At 33.9% G+C, this 6441-nt stretch overlaps 1 long non-coding RNA gene across 1 annotated transcript in view; it reads left to right on the top strand.

The window, feature by feature from the left end:
- The first annotated feature begins 219 nt into the window (after window positions 1-219).
- Window positions 220-6441, top strand: part of LOC131563638 (uncharacterized) — a 32089-nt gene continuing 25867 nt past the window's right edge. Inside the window, exons 1-2 of the long non-coding RNA XR_009275304.1 lie at window positions 220-395; window positions 1744-1809. This is a non-coding gene — a long non-coding RNA (uncharacterized LOC131563638). The remainder of the gene's footprint in view (window positions 396-1743; window positions 1810-6441) is intronic.

The following is a 6441-nucleotide window of genomic DNA, read 5'->3' as shown; positions in this document are numbered from 1 at the left end:
AGGAAAAGAGAACTGAATGTATTAGGATTATGAACAATTATATATCTACAATTAAGGGTTAACAGAGCTGTGCCAAGCTCTGTGATTACCATAACTGTGGTCAACATTCATTTCTGCTTGCTGCTGCGGTGTTTTTTGGTCAGCATGTCTAACCACCATAACCACAGCAAAATCTTTTAATTGCTGAACAGATGTATTTCTTGGTTGTTTTCATCAGGACTGAACTGAGGGTTTAATGTTGATGAGAGCACCAGGAGTGCCACCTTCCCCCAGCCATGCCTTCAGTTACTCAGATCAAGAGTGTCTCCTGTTGACCACATTGAGAATATATACACTAAATTCTGCCAGGGACACAGACCACTGCTGGAATATGCTGTGTTGTAACATTCTACTAGGTATAATTTGTTTTATTTTTTTCTGGATATTCCTTTCTTTTCATAGAGCCTAAAGAACTTAAAGACCAACCATGATGCTTAGGAAAAGGTGATGAACTGAATGAACAGCTTAAAGAGGGGAAGTTAAAATAGTTCCATCTTCAAAACAAATTGCAGTCAGTAGCTATTTCAAACAGAGGGACGGAGGAAGTGAGGCTGTGGGCAGGAGCTAGAATCTTTTACTTTAGGTGGTGCATACAGATAAGGGAAAAATAAATGTTGGGGTACATTTCAATGGAGAAGATGTGGATAGACCTTTCAAACATATTTAGAAGAGTGGTACTATATATTTTTTTATCCTATTCAAAACAAAAACTTCTGACCAAAATGCTGTTTGTATTTCATAGAACTGTGACCCACACCTGATCTGAACCACCAGTGTTTGGACTATATTTGAAGTTAAAACATAAGACATCATGTCAATTCTGATACTAAAAAAGTGGTTTATTAATAGAAAAAAACCATAATACTTGTTTATTGATCATGTATTGCTACTTTCTAGTATTCTTTGTACCTGATTTAATTAGAGTACAGTGTTACATCTTACACAGCAATTCAAATCAGTCACTTCTATTTCTATGTCTTGTGACTCTGAGAGACTTCTCTCATCACTAACAAGTTGTCCAGATACAGGAGTAAACATCAGATGGGGAATGCTTTCTTCCCCATTTTCTTCAATCTATAAGGAATAAAAATGTGAAAACCTACCTGATTTTTCTTGCATTTTGTAGCAACTTTTATTTAGTTTTACCACCTGCTTTACCTGTTGTAAATAAATGTATTTTACATGACCCAAGTTTACCTCACAGATATTTTTGCCAAACGTTTTAAATGTTGTAATGCATGGAGGGTAGATATTCTCTACTTAAATATCTCATGTCCTTAAACCAGGTCCTGCTGTAGTGAGTGTTTTGGAATCAAGGGTGTGTTGTTTCTATAATGTCACTAAAAATATTTTCTATGCAAAAGCCATGCCCTAGCTAATACTGATTGTCACTTACTAAAAGGGAATTTAAAAATAGAACACACTTTTATATTATTTTGCATAAGATGGAATGTGATTAGATTGTTGATCAACTGCAACATGCTACTCTCAGCTTCATCTAAAAAGCATGGAAAAGACTTTGGGCTAATGTAAGTAAATCCATGTGGATTTATCTTATAAAGCTTCTGAGAGACAGTTGTATTAAAAGAACAAATAATAGCCTGACGTGGCCTAAAATTATTTGCTATTTCTGTTCACACATTCATTGTAATTTCATTTTGTGCTGTGCATTACTTGAAACTTCTCTCTTCATTTTAATAACAGGAAAGAATAAACAATCCAGAAAAAGAGAATGAACTCTTGAACAAAAACTATGATAAGCTGCATAAGGTAAGTTAGGATTTCTGCATACAGAGAATTTGCTTCTGGTCCTTTTAAAATAGATCTTAATATACTGTGTGCTGTAATGTGTGTATATATATTTTGTGCTTTTGCACATGTGTAACTCTGCTCAGGCTGCTGTTCATCATATGACTGAATATGGAAATTCTCAGGTGCTCTACTGTATTTCATCAGCTCTGTTAAAAAACTTAACAGCTTAAAACTTTTTTTTTTTTACTTAGGAGGTGCAACAGTTGTATAATCACAAAATTTAGAGTTTTGTATGAAGAAGTTGGTCACTTGTCTCTCACTTTAGTTAACTGCTGGAGATTTCTCCAAAATTTGATCATGTCATAAATATTTCTGATGATGTTTTTGTTTATTCTCAATCATTTATTCAGAGAAATAATTCTTACTAATAAATCAACTTAACAATCTTGGCTTGAAATTTTCTGTTCTACTTACAAACATAATGGGATGATAAGATATTTAACAAGAGAAATTGAAAATAAGCTTACATTATTGCAAATAATCTATACTATGGTGTTTCTTTCACTAAAATGATCTGTCTTTTCATATACTCTCATTTAAACCTTGATTCATCTTTCATCATTCCATGTTATTGCATAGATATCAATAAATTAGAAAGAGAAGGACTCTAAAGCCACCATTTAATGGTCAGCTTTTTTGGTTTCCTCTTTGAACAATGCAACTTTACTAGACCTTACCTGGGCTAGCAGTAGATAGGCCAGTGTCCACAGGTGCCACTTAATTAATAATTCTTTTTCAACTTTTAAGTGGAGGCAAAGGTGCATAAACCCATTCTTTGCTAAAGTTATTTTTGGGACATTTATTTGATGTTGATGGGGATTTTGCCAAAGCCAAGACTGCAGAACTGGATCTGAAAAATTTGCAAAGACCAAGTATGAATTTGTCAGTTGACTCTTATTATTTAGTCAGTATTCAAGAAAACAATTCGTTTGTATAAAAGGTTTGGAGGAATTGTTTTCATATGACCTTGTAATGCAAATCTAGCAATGCTTAAACTCCCTCCAAAGGAAATGGTGCCAGATGTGGTTGACCATTATAGTTACACAGATGGCTTCAACTCCAGTCAAATACAGTAAATATGAAAGAAATTCCTCATGAATTCAAGTAAATGTAATCTTAAAATTTGAAAGAAGAAAGCAACACACGTGGACTCAATTCAAACTGACATAAACATTAGCATTATATGGGTTCAGATACAACCTGTCTTCTAAAATGTTCTTCATTAAAACATCTACATTCTTAACTACCATAATAATAATGCCTAATGATTTTTCTGCCAGCACGGTCTTCTAAAAAACTGAACTAACATCCTTAAGTGAAGTAATTTTACCTAAAGCTGATGAACTCACATATAACTGGGTGTTGTGGTCATTCAAACTTGAAAACATTTTCAGAAGTGTGGAAACTGACAGTATTTCTTTTCTTTTGAAGAGAGTTATGCTTTCCTTATGGAAGCCAATTAAACTCTAAGCAGTTAGAGGACACACTGTCTCTTCTGTACCTTTGCAATACTGTGGGGTGGTAGTGGATTCAGTGCATTATATTGCCTGTAGATTAGCTGCAAAATTATAGGAGAGTGATGCATGTATTACTGCAGGACTTAGAAGCTCTGCTTTAGCTCATGCATGCTGTGAAAACAGTCACACTATGAAATGCTCTATGCCTAGAAAACTGTGTACATAGGTTAGATATAGTATGAGAAAAAGACAAAACACAGGGATTTACAATGTTTTAATGAATAATACATATAGGAGTATAAACACTCTTACTTTAGGGTTTGCAATTCATGCTATAATATTTTATTTCTTTAATCTTAAAGTCATTCTTCAAATATATGAGATATAAATGCACTCACAGGAACTCAGAACTATCAGCATGTAGAGTCTGTGAACCTATGTGGGCTGTCCTCACGTGTCCTATGTGTTCTGCAGCATCTCTTCCTCCTCTCTTTGTGGTCAAGGCTTGTTACATAGATCTCTTCTAGAGATAGGTGGATAAAAAAATAGAGATCAGAAGATTTCTAATACATTGGTGTATGTAAAATATAAAGTTTTTTGGCTGATGAGCTTCACCAAAGAGTTGAGGAACTGACTTTTTTTGTTTACAAAATCCTACAATTACTGTTTTTCATGGAGTACAAAAGTGAATAAACTGGTTTGTGCTTGGTGAACATCGACATTTTTTTCAGTAAATAAGAATGCAAATATAATAATATAAAGACTATACCACTGTGTCTAATTTATATGAAAACTCATTTCATAGCTTTGTCTTTTTGCCTACTGAGAATTACACTATAAATTATATAATTAACTTAATTTAGTTTTAATCTGAGTAACGCTTTTTGTTGTGGTTTCAGCAGTTCTAGTTCTGTGTCCATGCAATCCTTATTGCACATAGATTTGTAGTTTACAAGTAAATAATGTGTTACAGGCAAAGAAGTTATTCTAATTTCTTGGCCCACCTCTGTTTTTTTTTCTTTTAAGTAGGAGAACGATTACTTTAAATGTGCTTCTTAATCAGTATCAGAATTGTTGTTTTACAGTATGAGAAAACTGTTGTCACTTTGTGGTCAACATTTTTCTTTGAACAGGCAACTGACTTTATGCTCTGCATGTTTCACAGATTTAAAAGAAATCAGGTGGATGATCCCAGTTCTCTACATTAAGAGGTTTTGTATGCGGAAAGAATGGTTTTGTTAGTTGTCAGTTGCTGAGGTTTGGACTTGTGGATTATTCTGGGATATGCATCTGAATTCCTTTTCTAGTCCCACAAATGTTGCATGCTGCCAACTTTTTGACTTTGGATCTCTAAATTAAGGCCAGTTCCTTTGCTCATCCCACAAACTCTTTCATGTTGTTTAACCGCAGCCTGAGAAAGGCGCCTTGGTTTCAACAGCAGCAGACCAGCATGTGTTTACTTAATTCCTAAGACATGATGACAGTGGTCTCTGTGCCACTAAAAGCTTTTTTCTTTATTATTTTCTGTTGAAGCTGATTTCTAAAAGTTTTTCACATGCCATATGGTTTATTACAGTGTCTTCTGTATGACCCATGAACAGCAATGGAAATCAAAGGAACAGCAAATGAAACTGCAAATTGCTAAACTAGAGATGGCTATCAAATCTGATTTAGCAGACAAAAATGCAATCCTTGACAAGATCAAAGTAGAAAGAGGTATTTTTCTGGAAAAAACCTAATATTTTCTCAAGATGTGAGGTCATACCTATGTTGAAGTTCAGGAATATTGCCCAGAAAAGTGTAGTTTCTATTGCTGGTGATTTCAAAGCTGCCTTTTAAGTGAACATTTGTACAATATGCTAAGGTTATGACTAGCTATTAAATACAAAAATTCACCAAACACAGATTATATGCTGAATGAGGCTCATATTTTTTCAGCTGCATTTATTCTTCTTCTGTTGGGTTAATACTTACTCTTTATTCAGTGTTTCTTCTCTCCTCTACATTGAAAGCTCTTACAGAAAAGAGGCCCATCTGACAGTTTCCCTCAAATTAAAAGGCACTATTCTATTTACTGTACAAAGTTACACAAAGTCTATACAGGCCTTTGGCAATGTTTAATTGTCTTTCAACTTCATTAATTCAGAAATTTTTAATATTTTCAGTATACACTGATTTACAATAATACATTTTTCTTTTAATCTACTGAAGAGATTATTTCATATGTGTCTTTCCCAAGCTGTAGGGCAACTTCTCAGTGAATATTTAAGACTTTGCAATCTCTTTTTATATCTCAACACTGTGTTATATATTGAGGCAATATATAAGGTTTACAAAAGAAGAACATGGACCAGAAGTAACCTAAATATTTTTAGATTTGATTATTCAAATGTGTATTTTTAAAAAAGTGTTTCTGTGAACAATTTAATGGAATGAACTTGTTGTGAATAATTCTTATGAGTATGGCTTCAGTTCATCATGTGCTTACTATTAAGATTCTGAGTAGCTTTATTGACATCTAATACTAAATTGAACATTTAAACAATTTTTGACCACATCAAGTGTTAGCAAAATTGGCCTTAAGTGATGCTAATATAAATAAAGATACCTTAAGCTACATTAATATGAAGTTACAACATATTGGCAGTTGTTACTGATAGCTTGATTATATAATGCTAAATTTAAAATAATATTTAGAGCATGAAAATATCAGGGGCTGTACTCTTATTTGGTTAAGCTGAATTTGGAAAATTAGGCAACACTTTCCATACTCTGTCCTTCTATATTTAATTTAACTGCAGTCTTTTAAGTGCATGCCTAATGTTTAAGTGGCAATCTTTGCCTTCCCCAGATTGGCACTTCATAGCTTCTTGTACCCCTGACTGTGTCACCAGGGTACTACACTTTTAATTGTTATTAAGTTGCTGCAACTTGCATAGATATTCTAATACCCTTCAAGCCCTGTGTATCTAGGATTTGATTACAGCTTTTTATCATTGCTACTGCAGAAGTATTCACAGAATGATTCAGGTTGGAAGGGATAACAGGGGCATCATCTCACAGAATTGTAGAACACAGTGAGGAGTTGGAAGGCACCCTCAAGGATCACCAAAGTCCAACTTCTAGCCCTGCA

Source organism: Ammospiza caudacuta, chromosome 13 (genome assembly GCF_027887145.1).
Source record: "Ammospiza caudacuta isolate bAmmCau1 chromosome 13, bAmmCau1.pri, whole genome shotgun sequence".
Classification (NCBI taxonomy): domain Eukaryota; kingdom Metazoa; phylum Chordata; class Aves; order Passeriformes; family Passerellidae; genus Ammospiza; species Ammospiza caudacuta.
Note: the sequence above shows the minus strand (reverse complement) of the source record. Positions and strands in the feature narration are given on the sequence as shown.